Below are 19,493 nucleotides of genomic sequence, written 5' to 3' on the forward strand. Positions count from 1 at the left end.
GTTCCCCTTTCTCCACATCCTTTCCAACACATGTTGTTTCCTGTCTTGCTAATTTTTGCCATTCTAACTGGTGTAAGGTGATATCTCAATGTGGTTTTCATTTGAATCTCCCTGATGGCTAGTGGCGATGAACATTTTTTCATGTGTCTGATAACCATTTGTATGTCTTCATTGGAGAAGTGTCTGTTCTTATCTTCTGCCCTTTTTTTTTAAAGATTTTATTCATTTATTTGACAGAGAGAGATCACAAGTAGGCAGAGAGGCAGGCAGAGAGAGAGAGGAGGAAGCAGGCTCCCCGCTGAGCAGAGAGACCGATGCGGGACTCGATCCTAGGACCCTGAGATCATGACCTGAGCCGAAGGCAGTGGCTTAACCCACTGAGCCACCCAGGCACGCCTCTTCTGCCCATTTTTTGATATGATTGTCTGTTTTGTGTCTGTTGAGTTTTAAGAGTTCATTATAGATCCTGGATATCAATCTTTTGTCTGTACTGTCATTTGCAAATACCTTCTCCAATTCCGTGGGTTGCCTCTTTGTTTTCTTGACTGTTTCTTTTGATTTTGATGAAGTTAAAAAAGTTCATGTTTGCTTTTGTTTCCTTTGCCTTTGGAGATATATCTTGAAAGAAGTTGCTGTGGCTGATATCGAAGAGATTACTGCTTATGTTCTCCTGTAATATTTTGATGGATTCCTGTCTCACATTGAGGTCTTTAATCCATTTTGAGTTTATCTTTGTGTACGGTGTAAGATAATGGTCCCGTTTGATTCTCCTATATAGCTGCCCAGTTGTCCCAGCACCATTTATTGAAGAGATAGTCTTTTTCTATTGTATATTTTTTTCTGCCTTGTCAAAGATTAATTGACCATAGAGTTGAGGGTCCATATCTGGGCCCTCTACTCTCTTCCACTTGTCTATGTGTCTGTTTTTATGCCAGTACCATGCTGTCTTGGTGATCACAGCTTTGTAGTAAAGTTTGAAATCAGGTAACGTAACGCCCCCCATTTTATTTTTGTTTTTCAACATTTCCTTAGCGATTCTGGGTCTCTTCTGAGTCCATACAAATTTTAGCATTATTTGCTCCAGCTCTTTGAAGAGTATCGGTGGAATTTTCATCAGAATAGCATTAAAAGTATAGATTGCTGTAGGCAGTATAAACATTTTAGCAATGTTTATTCTTCTGATCCAAGAACATGGAATGCTCTTCCATCTTTTTGTGTCTTCTCCAAATGCTTTCATGAGTGTTCTGTAGTTCCTCGAGTACAGATACTTTACCTCTTTCGTTAGTTTTATCCCCAGGTATCTTATGGTTCTTTGTGCTATAGTGAATAGAATCGATTCTCTAATTTCCCTTTCTTTATTTTCATTACTAGTGTATAAGAAAGCCACTGATTTCTGTAGAGCGACGTTGTATCCTGCCACTTTGCTGAATTGTATGAGTTCTAGTAGTTTGGGGGTGGAGTGTTTTGGGTTTTCCATATAAAGAATAATGTCATTTGCAAAGAGAGAAGGTTTGACTTCTTCATACCAATTTGGATACCTTTTATTTTTCTTTATTTTCTGATTGATATTGCTAGGACTTTTAATACTGTGTTGAACAAGAGTGGTGAGAGTGGGCATCCTTGTCATGTTCTTTATCTGAATGGGAAGGCTGCAAGCTTTTTCCCATTGAGGATGATATTCACTGTGGGTCTTTCATAGATATATTTTATGAAGATCAGGAATGTTCCCTCTATTCCTATATTTTGAAGCATTTTAATTTGGAACGGGTGCTGGATTTTGTTCAATGCTTTTTCTGCATCAGTTGAGAGGACCATGTGGTTCTTGTCTCTTCTCATATTAATTTTTTCTATGACATTGATTGATTAGCGAATGTTGAACCATCCTTGTAGCCCAGGGATGAATCTAAACTGGTCATGGTGGATAATCTTTTTAATGTCCTGTTGGATCCTGTTTGCTAGGATCTTGTTGAGAATCTTAGCATCAATATTTATCAGTGATATTGGTCTGAAATTCTTTCTGGTAGGGTCTTTGCCTGGTTTGGGGATCTGGGTAATGCTGGCTTCAAAAAGAGTGGAAGTTTTCCTTCTGCTTCAGTTTTTTCTTTTTTTTAAACAGCTTCAGGAGAATATGTGTTATTTATTCTTTGAAAATTTGGTAGAATTCCCCAGGGAATCCATCAAGTCCTTGGCTCTTGTTTTTTGGGAGGTTTTTGATCACCACTTCAATCTCGTTACTAGATATTGGTCTATACAGGTTGTCAATTTCTTCCTGGTGCAATTTCAGAGTTTATCGTTTTCCAGGAATGCATCCATTTCATTCGGTTGCTTAGCTTATATTCATTTAACTGTTGATAATGATTTATGACGATTGTTTCTACTTCCTTGGTGTTCGTTGTGATCTCTCCCTTTTTATTCATAATTTTATGAATTTGAGCTTTCTCTATTTTCATTTGGATTAGTGTCACCAATGATTTATCGATCTTATTGATTCTTTCAAAAAACCAGCTTCTAGTTTCATTGAAACATTCTACTGTATCTCTGGTTTCTAACTCATTGATCTCAGCTCTAATCTTGATTATTTCCCTTCTTATGTGTGGAGTTGGTTTTATTTGTTATTGATTCTCCAGTTCTTTCAGGTGTACAGACAGTTGGTGTGTTCTGAATTTTTCAATTTTTTTTGAGGGATGCTTGGATGGTTATGTATTTCCACCTTAGAATCGTCTTTGCTGTATTAACATATTTATCATCACAGTGAGATGTCCAGAAAATCTAATTATAGAATAACCTTCTAATCTGAACTTTTGGTATATACACCTGTGTTCTCTTTTGCATTTTTTCTTTTTCATTTTTTTTTTAAATTTGAGTTTAGTTTAGACCAGTTTGTTTCTTTATAATTTTTATTTTCTAATATTCGTATAGAATTTAACATTATGGCAATCCCCTTTCTCCAATCAATGCTACCCCTATAGGTAAACCAATTTTTAATCCCACTATATCTTAGATAAGTTGAGTTTTTTTTAACAAAGATATCAAGATACATCCAGGAAGAATCAACACAATCTTCCTCGCCCACACTGAGAATTGATAACCACACTCACATCATTTTTCTCTGCCAAAGTTTCCATGTTTTCTTGTTTGTCCTAACAATATATAAATCTTATATTTGGGGTTCTTTTTGCCGAGTTTCTTTTTTTATTTGCCTATAATTTTATCAGTTTTTTGTTTGTCTGTTTCTGTTTGTATACTTCACAAATTTTCCTTGGGGCCCATTTGGGCTGAGCCTTCTCTTTTATCTTTCTATCTCTCTCTATTCTTTCTCTTTTCTTTTTTCTCTTGTTTGGGTCGGGAATCCTATTGCTCAAAAGCATCCCAGGGTGTACTTTCACTACAATATGGTCGATACATCCACCTGCATCCGTTCAGTCATCCCTCACAAAAATGACTTGGAGGAGAAATGCACAACAGAAGAAAAATGGATGGGCCTTCTGCAACTGACCTAATGGCTATCAACATATTCAGTATGTCGGAAAGAGTATTCAGGCTCACAATAGCTAGGTTGCAGAAAGCCATGCATGATCAAACAAAATTGATTAGAGCAGAACTGAAAGCCACCAGGGATGACATTCACAATGTAAGGGAATAACTAAAACCACTAGGGATGATGTTCACAATGCTCTCAATCAGTTCCAATCTAATCTAAATTCTCTAAAAGCTAGGGTAACCACAAAATAAGATAGAATTAATGATCTGCAGGAAAAAAAGACAGAGAAAGTATCAGGAGGAAGTCTGGCACAAATTTAGAAGCTACAAAAACAGAATCTGGGAAATAAATGATGCCATCAAATGTACCAATGTCAGAATTATTGGAATTCCTGAAGGGGAGGAAGATATAGTGGAGGAGGAAGATGTAGTGAAAGAAGTCTAGAATATATAGTGGAACAACATCTTTATAAAAATTTTCCTAATCTCATGAATGGAACCAGTGTTCATGTTCTAGAGGCAGAACAGTCTCCCCCTAAAATTATAGATTCCAAAAAAAAAAAAAAGAAAGGGCACTGATAGTAAAATTGAGAAATCACAAGTATAGATGCAATCGCTTTAAAGCTGCTATGACAAAGAGGATTCTTATATACAGAAGAAAGCCGATCAGAATCATGTCAGACCTGTCCAGAGAGACCTGGCAAGCCAGAAAGGGCAGGCAAGATATTTTCAGGGTACTAAATGAGAAGAATATGCAACCAAGAATACTTTATCCAGCAAGACTGACATTCAAAATCGATGGGGAAATAGTTTTCAAGAACGGCAAGGCTTAAGGGACTATGCAACCACCAAACCGACACTGCAGGAAATATTAAGGGGAGTTCTATAAAAGTGGAAAAATCCTAAGAATAGCATTGAACAGAAATATAGAAAAAATCTACAGAATAAAAGGTTTCAAAGAAACGTGATGTCAATAAAAAACATATCTATCAATAAACACTCTCAATGTGAAGGGCATACATGCGCCCATAAAATGACACAGGGTTGCAGATTGGATTAAACGACAGGACCTATCCATATGGTGTCTACTAGAGACCCATTATGAACCTAAAGATAAACCCAGAGTGAAAGTGGCCTCAAAAGATGTCCAGGGTAGCGATTCTCATATCAGATAATTTAGATTTTAAACTAAAGGCAGTAGTCAGAGATACAGAAAGACACTACATCATTCTTAAGGAGACTATCCACCAAGATGATCTAACAATTGTAAATATCTGTGTACCCGATATGGGAGCAACCAATTACATGAGAAAAAAGGTTAGTCAAGATAAAGAGTCATATTGATATGAATAGATTAATAGTAGGAGATCTTTACATGTTTCTCTCAGAAATTGACAGAGCATCCATGCAGAAAATTCATAAAGAAACAAAATCATTGAATGACACATTGAACCAGATGGACCTCATAGACATATACAGAACACTCCTCCCTAAAAGAGCAGAACACTCGTTCTTCTCAAGTGCACATGGAACCTTCTCAAAAGTAGACCATATACTGGGTCACAAATCAGGACCCCACTGATACTAATCAAAACCACAACGAGATACCACCTCACACCAGTCAGAATGGCTAAAATTAACAAGTCAAGAAATGACAGATGGTGGCGAGGATGCAGAGATAAGGGAACTCTCCTGCAGTCTTTGTGGGAATTCAAGCTTGTGCAGCCACTCTGGAAAACAGTGTGGAGGTTCCTCAGAAAACTGAAAATAGAGCTAACCTATGGCACAGCAATTGCACTATTGGGTATATATCCTAAAGACAGAAATGTGGTACTCCAAAGAGGCAAGTGCACTCGAATGTTTATAGCAGCAATGTCCACAATAACCAACCAATGCAAAGAACCTAGATGCCCATCAAAAGATGAATGGATAAAGAAGATGTGGTATATATACACAATAGAATACTATGCAGCCAGCAAAAGAAATGACATCTTGCCATTTTTGACCACGTGAATTTATCTAGAGGGTATTATGCTTAGCAAAAAAAAAAAAAAAAAAAAAAAAAAAAAACTATCGGAGAAAGTCAACTATCATATGATCTCCTTGATATGAGAAGTGGAGATGGAATGTGGGGTGATGGGGGGTAGGAAAAGAATAAATGAAAGTACATGGGATTGAGAGGGAGACAAACAATAAAAGACTCAATCTCAAAAAACTGACTGAGGATTGCTGGGGTGTGGGGACTGGAGATGGTGGCGGGAAAATGGATATTGGGGAGGGTATATGCTAGGATGAGTGCTATGAAATGTATAAACCTGGTGATTCACAGACCTTAACCCTGGGGCTAAAAATATGTTATATGTTTAATTAAACAAATTAATTTATTATTATTTTTTAAAAGAATGCTTGGATCAACCAGGGGATCAAAGAAGAACTGAAACAATTCATGGAAACCAATGAGAATGTAGACACTTCAGTTCAAAACCTATGGGATACAACAAAGGCAGACTGAAGGGGGAAATGCATAGCCATCCAAGATTTCCTCAGAAAAAAAAAAAAAAGGAAAAATCCACAATTCATCAGCTGTCTCTACACGTTAAAGAACTGGAGAATCAACAACAAATAAAACCATCTCCACACATAAGAAGAGAAATAATCAAGATTAGAGCAGAGATCAATGAGGTAGAAACCAGAGATACAGTAGAATGTATCAATGAAACAAAAGCTGTTTTTTTGAAAAAAGCAATAAGATCGATAAAACATTGGCAACACTAAACAAAAGAAAAGAGAGAAAGCCCAAATTAATAAAATCATGAATGAAAAGTGAGAGATCACAACTAACACCAGGGAAGTAGAAACAATCATTAGAAGTTATTATGAACAGCTATATGGAAGGATGCTTTCCGTGGAAACTATAAAGTCCCAAAATTGAACCAGGAAGAAATTGACAACCTGAATAGACCAATATCGTGTAATAATATTGAAGCAGTAATCAAATATCTCCCAAAAAAACAAGAGCCCAGGACCCGACGGATTCACTTGGGAATTCTACCAAACTTTCAGAAAGAAATAACACCTATTCTCCTGAAGCTGTTTCAAAAAATTGAAGCAGAAGGAAACTTCCCAACCCTTTCTATGAATCCAGCATTACCCTGATCCCCAACCAGGCCAAAGATCCTACCTAAAAGGAGAATTTTAGACCAATATCACTGATGAAAATGGATGCTATGATTCTCAACAAGATATTAGCAAACAGGATTCAACAACACATTAAGAAGATTACCTACCCTGAGCAGGTGGGATTCATCTCTGGGCTACAAGGATTGGTCAGCATTCACAAATCAATCAATGTCATAGAACAAATCAATAAGAAAAGAGAGAAGAATCCCATGGTCCTCTCAATTGATGCAGTAAAAGCATTTGACAAAATCCAGCATCTGTTCCTGATTAAAATTCTTCAAAGTATATGGATAGAGGGAACATTCCTGAACTTCATCAAATCTATCTATGAAAGACCCACAGCAAATATCATCCTCAATTGGTAAAAGCTTGTATATTTCCCATTGAGTTCAGGAACAGATGGATGCCCACTCTCACCACGCTTGTTAAACATAGTATAAAGGGTTCTAGCAACAGAAGTCCAACAACAAAGAGAAATAAAAAGTATCCAAATTGGCAATAAAGAATTTAAACTCTTTTCCTTCACAGATGAGATGATACTTTATATGGAAAACCAAAATACCCCACCGCCAAACTACTAGAACTCATACAGCAATTCAGCAAACTGGCAGGATACAAAGTCAATGTACATAAATCAGTGGCTTTCTTATACACTAACAATGAAAATACATAAAGGGAATTTAAACAATGTATTCCATTTACTATAGCACCAAGAACCATAAGATAAGTGGGAATAAACCTAACCAAAAAAGTAAAGGATCTGTACTCAAGGAATTGCATAACACTCATGAAAAAATTGAAGAAGACACAAAAAGAGGAAGACGATTTCATACTCTTGGATCGGGAGAATAAACATAGTGAAAATGTCTATACTGTCTAGAGCAATCTATTCTTTTAATGCCATTCTGATCAAAATTCCACCGGTAGTTTTCAAAGAGTTGGAACAAATAATTCTAAAATTTGTATGGAATCAGAAGAGACCCCAAATTGCTGAGGAAATGTTGAAAAACAAAAATAAACCTTGGGCCCTCACGTTAACTGATTCCCGGTTTTACTACAAAGCTGTGATCACCAAGACACATTGATACTGGCTTAAAAACGGACACATTGACCATTAGAACAGAGTAGAGAACCCAGATATGGACCTTTAAATCTATGGGCAAATAATCTTCCACTGTATAGTGGAAAAAATACAGTCTCTTCAATAAATGGTGTTGGGAAAACTGGGCAGCTATATATAGAAAAATAAAATTCAATCATTCTCTTACACCCTATACAAAGGTAACTCAAAATAGATAAAAGACTGAAATGTGAGACAGGAATCCATCATATTCCTAGAGGAGAACATAGGCAGTAACCTCTTCGATATCAGCCACAGCAACTTCATTCTATATATGGCTGCAAAGGCAAAGGAAACAAAGTGAAAATGAACTTTTGGAACTTCATCAAGATCAAAAGCTTATACACAGCAAAGGAAACAGTCAACAACAACAAAAAAATGAGGCAAAACGTGGAATGGGAGAGAATATTTCCAAATGACAGTACAGAAAAATGGTTGATATCCAGGATCTATAATGAACTCCTCAAACTCAACACACAAAGAACAGACAATCATATAAAACAAATAGGCAGAAGATATGGACAGACATTTTTCCAATGAAGACGTAAAAATGGCTATCAGACACATGAAAAAATGTTCATCATCACTAGCCATCAGGGAGATTCAAATGAAAACCAATTGAGATATCACCTTACACCAGTTAGAATGGCCAAAAAGCAAGACGGGAACAGCATGTGTTGGAGAGGATGGGGAGAATGGGGAGCCCTCTCACACTGTTGGTGGGAATACACATTATTGCAGCTACTTTGGAGAATGGTGTAGAGATTCCTCAAGAAGTAGAAAATAGAAATTCCCTATGACTCTGCCATTACACTACTGGGTCTTTACCAAAGATACAGATGTAGTGAAAAGAAGGGCCATTTGTACCCCAATGTTTATAGCAGCAATGACCATGGTCGCCAAACTGTAGAGAGACCCAAAATGCCCTTCAATGGAAGAATGGATAAGAAAGATGTGGTCCATTTACACTAAGGAGTATTATGCTTTCCTCAGAAAGGATAAATACCCAAGTTTTGTAGTAACATGGACGGGACTGGAAGAGATTATGCTGAATGAAACAAGTCAAGCAGAGAGAGTCAATTATCCTATGGTTTCACTTATTTGTGGAGCATCACGAATAACATGGAGGACAAGGGGAGATGGAGAGGAGAAGGGATTTGAAGGAAATTGGAAGGGGAGGTGAACAATGAGAAACTATACACTCTGTAAAACAATCTGAGGGTTCTGAAGGGTTGTGGGTTGGGAGGATGAGGGAACCAGGTTGTGGGCATTAGAGAGGGCACGGATTGCATGGAGCAAGATAGGGTTTGAATTCTCTTCTATTAATTGCAACTGAATTTGGAATACAGCACACAATATGTAATAGACAATGCTAGGTCTGCCCTATGGAACAACTTCTCCTATGGTCCTCAGAGATACATCTTATGCATGTTTCCCCAAAGCTCAGGTGGTCTAGAGATCCCGTGATGATGTCAGTTATTCCTTCCCACCTTTCAGTCCCTATTATCTGTCCTGTGCTTAAAGTGAATATCGTAGTCCCCAAGAATATTGGATTTTGGTCCCCATCTCCCTTCCTTTCTGTTAATATGCCTCCAACATCTAGATACAACCACGTTGGTGGTATATATGATGGAAATTCTTCCAAGTGTCTTATGTTTGGATGCTCCGTCAAGACTAAACAGCTTCTGATAATTTTTGTCTCTGGAAGGCATAAAATCTCTCTATCTGCCATAGGCACATTCACTTTGGCTCTCTTCTCCTTGAGAATTGCATATCCTATGTCTCCCCCAGTTCTTCCCTTTCAAGCTATTTGCATCTTTATAGCCAAAGGAAATCTCCTGGGCGCCTGGGTGGCTCAGTGGGTTAAGCCGCTGCCTTCGGCTCAGGTCATGATCTCGGAGTCCTGGGATCGAGTCCCGCATCGGGCTCTCTGCTCAGTGGGGAGCCTGCTTCCTCCTCTCTCTCTGCCTGCCTCTCTGCCTACTTGTGATCTCTCTCTCTCTGTCAAATAAATAAATAAATAAATCTTTAAAAAAAAAAAACAACAACAAAAAAAAAAAGGAAATCTCCTATGGCCAACATAAGGTCAAGTTTGATTTATGTTGTTTTCATGTGGACCTTTTTTTGCATATTTTAAAAATTTTCATCCTTCCAACAATTTTTTTTATAGGGATAGGAAAATTTAGTCCTGAATACTTGATCTAATTATTGATAGGTAAGGAGTTAACTTTCTAATTTTGGTTCATTTCTGACTTGTATTCTCTGTGCCTTTCACCTTTATGGTATTTTCTTTGGGATTTGCTTTCTTTATTGTGATTCCTCACTTGCTCCCCATCTTTTGTGTGTCTTATCTGTGGGGGGTGTGTGTTTTGTCTGTGTTTGTTTCATATAACACTTAAAATTAAATTTCAAGAGATAATAACTCGGTCTTTAATGCATAACAATTCAATTTGATATGCCCTGAAAACTCACATTCCATCACTTTCAGCCAAATTTCGTACAAGTTATGTTCCATTTAGGCCTCTTTTATAAACACATATTCTCACTAACCGGCCTTCAAGCAAACGCACAATTTTGTGTGCCTGGTTAGAGTCATATTGTTTGTAATTTTTTCCCCTGCTTTTTCAAATGTTCCTTGACTATGATGAGAGAGTAAAATTGTTATTTGTATTTCTGAGACTGAGAGATGTGATATAGCCCAATGCTCAACAAAACTCTACCACATGAAGCTAGTGGCAAGAATTCGTTCTTGATTATAACTGTAAGAATCTGTGGTTCCTATGGAGGACAGATTTGGTAGTATTTTCTGAGAACTCCAGGCTTGTCTTCAGCCATGAACACAAACTGAAGATTACCACATATAATGAAATATGGTGGAAAATGACCTGAAAAAGCATACCAAACTCCACAGTAAAAGAAAAAAGTAATCCCAGAGAATATGTGAGAAGATTTGAGACATGGCTTAGGGGATATGTTGTCGTTGGTACTTCAGAGTGCAGTGAGCCAATGGAAAAGGTAAAGCCACAGGAGAGAGGAGTACACATTGGGAACCCACATGATGCATATATCCCAAAGCCATTGCCTTTGACCAGCCGAGGGTCTGAATGGCACAAGTTCTTGCCAACAAAGAATCTTATTGCCCAGAGATTTCAGATCAGCCTGCTTGGCAGACATCGACTCAATAGCACATTGTGTTTCTATTGGACAGGACACCACCAAACTACCAGGTGCAGACAGCCAGGAAACCATGATCAGAGACAATGCCAGAAAACATAGTGGGAAAATGGTGGGTTCTGATAGTGCATCCATGAGAGGCAGGGTTCGTGGAGATGACTCGATGGGGGCATAATAAATTTTGGGTTCTTGCACCAGGAGCATAAAGACTGAGTTACTGGCCAAAGACAGGACGGTGAGGACATTTCCTGCCTAACCTGCAAGCAAGAAGTTCCAACTGTGGAAAACTGGGGGGACAGCCTTCCTCAGTCCAAGTTGCTTAGTCCCAGGGGAACAGACTCTCCCATAGAAGACTAGAAAAGCCCTGCCCACATGCTCTCTCATGACCACAACATTCTGCAGGCTTCATTCTGTTGTGTTGGTTGAATTTTTCTTTTCACAGGCACACCAGAGCCCACCAAGCTAATCCTCACCCTATTCAGCCTAGACTCCAAACACTCTGAACATCAGGCAGGAGAGCCTCTGCATATGACTGGCTTCAAAGACAGGGGACAGCAACAACACAACAGCAGATGGTATGCATGAAACACCCACCTGAGACTCCTAAAAGGGCCAGCCCTTGGGCACTCCATGATCTCTTCTTTTAAAGATATTACGCTCAGGCTAAAAAAAGAGAATGGGCTTTTCAAATACTGAGAAGAAGACAGAGACCTGTATCTAATGCAAAGATGGAAAAATCAATTGATGACGAGGTAAAAGAACAAGAAATGACCATGTCCAGGCAGTCAAGGGAAACCTTTGCATGTAACGTGCCTGATGGAGGATTGATAGCAGCAGCCAGAATACTCACTGTACATCAGAAAAAGCAGAAGTCATCAGGGAGTCTTGAACCACACAAATATAAAGTGATAAAAATAATATAAATAAAATAAAAAAAAATAAAAAAGAGTCCTGGATGAAAAGATTGATAGCAGATTGAATTGAATGCAAATATGTATAGATATGTAAAGATAATTAAAATACACTACTTTCCTTTTCTCTGTCTGTCTTCATCTGGTTTTGAAAGGTACAGATTGTTTTTCTTTTAATTTATTTGTTATTTGAGGAAGCAAGCCTATCATCCATCATCCGTTTTTGACAGAATATTCATGAATGCTTTCATTCCATATATAACCTAGTGATCATGCTAATATATGCCACAACTCCTCAACACCAGTTCCCTCATTCCTTGCATGTCATTCTTTTCTGCAACCCTCAGCTTGGTTCTCAGAGTCCTGAGTCACTGCTGGTTTGTCTCCTTCCCTGACTTATTCCCCTTCTGGTTTCCCTTCCTTTCTAAGGGCCATGGCATTCCTCCTAGGGCACATGCAAGAGAAGTCATATGATATTTCCATTTGTCTGCTTGCTTTTTTCATTTTGCATCACCCAGTCATGTGGCATTCATGTCAATGCAAGTACCAGGGTTTCATCGTCCCTGAGGGCAAAAGAATACTGTGTTGTCAACATGGTCCACACCTTCTTTATCTACTAGTCATTGCAAGAGCATTGTGGCTCATTCCACAGTTCTGCTCGAGTGGGCATTGCATGCCATTGATATAGACCATTCCACTTTCTCAGATTAAGATATTTGGTCAACATGTGTATACCCAATGCCACAGCAGATAGAGTTAACTAATGATGACAAGGTGTGCTGTCCAAGGCTCTTCCTTAAGAGTTAGCTCTCATGCAGAATGTCACTCTACTTGAAGCCTTTGTAAAAGTGTTTAAATTAAAGCCGAGTAGACAGAACCCTAATCCCTTATGACTAGTGTTTCAGAACACTAGGAGATTAGGACAGGCATCACAATACATCCATGCCCTAACATATTTTCTTGAAAACAGACTTTCTGTCTCTTAGTCTTCACTGACTCATAGGGGAAAGACACTGACAAAGGACCCTCTCACTCACAGGATCACAAACCCCACGGAAGGCTATTGATAGCCAAGATGCCTCACTGTTTCTTGAGATCTCTAGAAATTGAAGTGGAAATTGTAACACCTGGCCGTTCCTGGAGAAATATTGGCCTTAAGGATGGTATACCGAAGGTCATTATCTTTACTCTTTCTCTAGAAAGGGAAAGTGGGACATTAACACAAAGACAACCTGAGTTTTTGATTAGGCTCAGAGGACTGTTTTGAATCCTTGTACCCTGGTTTTGTTTTTGTTTTTTTTTTCAAATGATGCACATGCACGTATTTGACAGAGAAACAGAGAGATCACAATGAGGTGGTGGAGCTTGAGAGAGAGAACCTGACTTGCCCCTGAGAAGGGAACCTGAGACCAGAGTCGATGCCATGGCCCTGGGATCATGAGATGAGAGAAGGCCATCTCAGAACTGATGGACACACTCTGGACCCAGTCTTTCTCTTCTGAGTACCTCCTAGTTCTAGGCAAGAACCACTGCTCTGTCTTTTTCAGCAATTCAGGGGATACATATTTTGGCTTGGGCTGGTGTTGCTTGAGTTTTCTGACCTGCTTTGAAGCTGATGTAGCTTGTTCCCTTGAAGTCAGTGATTGACTATGGACAAACTACTCTCCCACGCATATTTGGGTACATAAAATTCCTCCATTGTAGATTTTGCTTGGGGAATGATACTATGTCTCGTGTTGCTCTGCTTCAGTGGTTGGGAGTCTTCTTTGCCCCTGAATCTGGATCACTGCTTCTGCTCCCAGAAGAGGGACATTTTCTGAGTGATTTATCAAAAAAAAAAAAAATGTTCAGCCGTCTTCTTTTCTCTTGCTCCTAGTTCTCATAAAATAGGCACATCTTTCCATTCCTTGGAATCGATGATTTCCCTAAGCTCATTGTCATGTTCAATCATTCTTCCTTCTCTCTTTGGATTTGCTTTCTTATTTTCCAGTCTTATTCTTTCAAGTCAATAATTTTATCCTCACATTCTGTCAGCTTTTTTGACTTTACATCCAATCCGCTACCCATCTTTTCATCATGAACTCTTTATTTTATCTTTTTTTAATCAGTTTTATCTCTGTGGTTAAAGACTTCCTGATGTCTTCTGTCTTTTTTTTTTTTTATGTACAGGGAGTATCCTGGCTATAGAGTTCGATTCTCCATTGGGCGTGACACTTGTAGAGGTTTCACTCGTATTGCATGGCCATGATCATTTTTTTTGTTCCTTTTCCTTGGCATCAATTGATACTTCCATCTTTGAATAGAATCTAAATCTCTGTCTTCTTCTCTGTACTCAAAATCCAATTCTGTTTTCTAGCCTGAGAGTAATTTATTTAGGAAGAAGAGGTGGTGGAGTGCCCAAGGGCTGGCCATTGAGAGAGTCTAAGGTGTGTGTGTGTGTGTGGCACGCATGCCCTTTGATGTTGTGTTGTTGCTTTCCCCCTGTATTAGAGGCCATTTATCTGCAGGGGCTCTAGTTTCCTGCCATTTGATGTGTTTGGGGTCTGGGCTGAATATGCTGAGGTTTAGCTTGCTGGGCTCTGGTGTGCCCGTGAAAGGAGACATTCAACCAACTCAACAGAATGAAGGCTTGCAGAGTGTAATGGCCAAAAGAGAGCATGAGGGCAGGGCTTTCTTCCAGTCCACTACAGGAGAGTCTGCTTTCCTGGGACTAAGCAACTTGGACTGAGGAAAGCATCCCAAAGAGTTCCGGTGCTTGGGATTTCGTGTTTACAGGTGAGGCAGCTAATATTCTCACCGTCCATTTTCCCACTATTTCTCCTGGTATTGTCTCTGATTATGGTTTCAAGTATGTCTGCATATGGTTCCTTGTTGGTGTCCTCTCCAGGAGAAAACCAGTGTTCTCTTGAGTCGATAGCTGCCAAGCCTGCTGATATGAAATCTCCAGGATTCAAGACCCTTTGTTGGCAAGATGCATGCAGTGAAGACCCTCTGCTGGTCACAACCAATGACATTCGGAAATATGCTCCTTGTGAGTTCCCAGTATGCTCCACTCTCCTGTACCTTTGTCCTTTTCATTGGCTCACTGCCCTCTGAAGCACCAACTGCCCATGTCTTCTTAAGCCATGTCTTCAATCGTCTCCCCTAGTTTCTGCAACTTATTTTCTCTTTTGCCATGGAGTTTAGTTTGTAGGCTTCAGTTCAGTTTCCACCAAGTTGTAGTTGATGTGGTAATCCTCCAGTTGTGTTCATGACTGAAGAAAGCGTGGAGTTCTCAGACACTGCTACCATCTCACTGTCCTCCAAAGGTACCTCGGATTCTTACTGAGGCATTAGAAAGAATGAATTCTTGCCACTTGCCCCATGTGGCAGTGTTATGGAGAGCATTGGGCTATGTCACACCTATCAGTCTCAGAATGACAAATAACATACGATTTTACTCTCTCATATTAGTCAAGAAATATGTGGAAAAGCATAGGAAAAATGTACTAACAAGATAACTCTAAACAGGCACACAAAATATGGTGTTTGTTTGAAGGTAGGTTTCTTAGAATATGTGTTTATAAAAGAGGACTACCTAGGACATACTTTGTAGGAAATGTGGCTGAAAGTGATGGATTCTGAATTTTCAAGGCATGTCAAATTGGATTGTTATCCAAAGAAGACCAACTTACTACCTCTTGAAATTTAATTATAAATGTTATGTGAAACACACACAGACAAATACACACACACACTCACACACAGATAAGATACACAAATGATGGGGACAAAGAGAGGAATCCCAATAAAGGAAGCAAACACCAAATAAAATGATATACAGGGGAAAGGCACAGAGAATCCAAGTCAGAAATCAACCAAAATGAGAATGTTTACTCCCTACCTATCAATAATTAGTTCAACTATTCAGGACTAAATTCTCCCATCACTACAAACAGATTGTTAAACTGGATGAAAATTTTAAAAAAAGAAAAAAAGAAAAAAAAAAGGCCAAACTGTCCACAAGAAAACAACAAAAAGTAAACGAGCTCGACCTTCTGTTACCCATAGGAGATTTCCAAAGAATATGAAGATACAGATATCTTGAAAGTGAAGGAATCGGGAAGATATAGGTTATGCAAATGACAAAGAGAAGGAAGCCAAAGAGCTTGTGCCTATGGCAGATAGAGAGATTTTATGACATTGAGAGACAAAAGATTACCGGAAGGTGTTTTGTCTTGATGGAGCATCAAGACATCAGAAACTTGAAAGAATTGCCAATATATACACCACCAATATGGATGTATCTAAATGTTGGAACCATATTAACAGTAAGGAAGGGAGACGGGGTCCTCAATCCAATATTGTTGGGAACTACGATATCCTCTTTCAACACACTACAGATCATCCAGATGCAAAGGTGGTAGGGAGTAACAGACATCATCATGGAGTCTATAGACCACCTGACCACATGCATAAAATTTTGTCTCTAAGGACCATAAGAGAAGTTCTTCCAAAGGGCAGATCTAACTTTGTGTATCACAGATAGTGTGCTGGAGTCCAAATCAAGTCATAATTAATGGAAGTATATTAAGTGAAAGAATGGAAGAATAAGTATCTTGTATACTTATGACTATGAAGGTATGAAAACGGAAAGAAATCACTTATGAATGTGAAACAAACCCAGACACGAGTAGGTGGAAAACACAACACACTACTAAACTAGCAATGAATCAAAGAATGAACATCCAAAGGAAGATCAGACAGTGCCATGAAATAAGGAAAGCCAAGAAACTTAACCTATATTGTTTCCCCATAAAATGTTTTTGGGATGATGTGAAAACATTTTATGGGGAAACAATATAGGTTAAATGCGTGTATTTCCAAAAATTAAAAACACAGAAAAATAGCGACCTAACTGGATGCCATAAGGAATAATAAGAAGTAGAAGAACCAAACTCCAAAGTTAACAGAAAAAATGAAATACTACTTTTGACTATAGAAATAAAGGAAACACAAACAAACCAAAAGGAAAAAATCAAAAGAACTCAAACGTCACTTTTGAAAACTTTAATAAAATAGGGAAGCCATTTCCTGGATAAAACAGGGAGATAAGCACACAGCTGAAAGTATAGATCCACATAACAGCTGATAGAAAAAAAAAAAACCTGAAATACCCCTCTACACAATTATGCCAGCAAATCCAAGACTGAGAGAAAAGAATTTATTCCAAGACACATATCAACTCCAAAGTTTAGGTCAGTAAATCTACAAAATCTGAGCTCTCTACTAGTAACTAAAGCATTTGAAGCAGTAATAAAACCTCTGCCACACACAGAAGGCCAGGTCCAAATCATTTTCCTGAGCAACTCTTCTAGACATTTAATGAAGGGAAGGTTGTTTCTTCTATTGATTCCAGAAATGGAGGCAGGGAGACTCTAGTTTACAAGTATAAAGACCCAATTCAGTTAAAGACACTATAGGAAATAAATTATATGCCATTTCAATAAGTAAAGATAATAAAATTATAATTCTTTCCTTTTCTCCGACTCTCCTCATCTGGTTTTGCAAAGGCCAGATTGTTTTTCTTTTAATATTTTTTGTTCTGTTGAAACCAGCCTATCTACTGTCATTCGTTTTTGACTGAGTATTAACGGATGTTTCAGTTCCATATATGACCTAGTGCTCCTTCTAATATATGCCATACTCCTGAACAACCATTAACCAGTTCCCTCATTCCCTAAATGACTATCTTTTCTGTAACCCATAGCTTGGTTCTCAGAACCTGGGTCACCCCTGGTTTGTCTACTTCTCTGACTTCTTCCCCATCAGTTTTCCTTTCTTTACCTAGGGCCATGGTATTCCTCCTGGGGACATATGAGGGAAGCCATATGATATGATATTTTCCTTTTATTTTTTTTTTTTTTTGCTTCCCTTGTTCATTTCACATGACCCAGTTCTGTGTCATTCATGTAAAGGCAAGTACCAGGTTTTCATCCTCCCTGGTGGCTAAAAAATAATCTGTTGACAATATGGATCACACTTTCTTTATCCAAGAATCTTTGCAAGTACATTGTAGTTAAATCCACAGCTCTGCTGGAGTGGGAATTGCAGGCCATCAATACGGGCCGTTCCTTTTCCGATGATTAAAGGGACTTTGTCAACATGGCTATTCCCTTTACCACAGCAAGTAGAGCTAACTAACGATGACAAAAAGTGCTCTCCAAGGCTCTAAAATAAGAGTTAGCTCTGATGCAGAATATCACTCTTCTTGAAGCCTTTGCAAATGTGTTTAAGGTAAAGACATGTAGATATAGCCCTAATCCCTTATGACTAGTGTTTGAGAACACTAGGAGATGAGGAAACAGAAAGCAAAATACATCTATGCCCTAACACTTTTCCTTGGAAATGTACTTTCCATCCCTTAGTTATCACGGACCCATAGGGAAAAGATGCTGAGAAAGGACTCTCACCCACAGGATGACAAAACCCACGGAGAGCTGTTGATACACAAAATGCCTCACTGTTTATTGAGATCTCAAGAAATTGCAGTGGAAATAATTAAATCTAACCATCTCTTGAGAAATTCTGTCCCTAAAGAATAGTATACTGAATGTTATTTCCTTTTCTCTTTGTCTAGAAAGGGGAAGTGGGACATTAAAACCCAAGACTACCTGAGTTCTTGATCAGGCTCAGAGGGCTCTCTTTCTCTTTCCCAGGACTTCCTACCTAAAGCCATAGGACTCAAAGGTCATCAGAGAGGGACTGCGCTCCAGTGAAGCCACTTTCTGTGATGTCACAAAGGTCATAGCAAGCACTTATCATCAATCCACGTCTGAGCAGTATACTTGGCTGGATTAGTCATGGGAGGGCCAAGAGGATCCCAAGCCTCCCAAACCGCTGAAGGCACCTGAGTCTCTCACCAAGGCTGTTTGTGAAGCGAGTTGGTGTCACCTTCTCCATGTCCGAATTGGTAGTCTTTGGGGGGTGACTGTCAGCACCAACCCTATGGACACCGGATAAAGACAAGAATCCACCATTCTATCTTAGCCACCAAAGGTCAAGAAGCAATCAGGTCTCAAACAAAGCCTTAGTGAAGTAATTCCACCCAATCAGGGCGCTTCTGACCAGGAAAAGGGCCACCCATGGAAAGCTTAAAGGGAACACCCACAACCATGCCAAAGACATGTCTGGAGTCTTCAACAGCGAGGACACGAGTACCTCCAGTTCCTATGGAAATTGTGCCAAAACAGCCTCCCAATCTTCAAAACTGACCAAGCACCAAAGGCATACTCTATACCCTAGACCCTTAGGTCCAGGAAGGACTCATGTACTTTATGTCCACAGGAGCAAGCACGGGGCATGTTGGGAGAGACCCATAGCCCAAGTGATGCTATCTGAAAGACATTCATGCCCATATCATTATGACTACTTTTATATCCAAAAGGCCGCATTTGAGAGGATTTGAATGTTGAAGAACCTTGAGCATTCCCACAGGCTGGTGCAGCTACCCTCTGGGGAACTGAATGGAGATGTGGCAGCACAAGCCTGCCCTAAAACTCTCATGACCATCCCCCAAGTGGTTTCATGCGATAAGCAAATAGTGCTTCTTGCCTATAATGGGCATGTTCTCATGGAGCCAGGAGAGG

This window comes from Mustela nivalis, assembly GCF_964662115.1.
Source record: "Mustela nivalis genome assembly, contig: HAP1_SCAFFOLD_471, whole genome shotgun sequence".
Classification (NCBI taxonomy): domain Eukaryota; kingdom Metazoa; phylum Chordata; class Mammalia; order Carnivora; family Mustelidae; genus Mustela; species Mustela nivalis.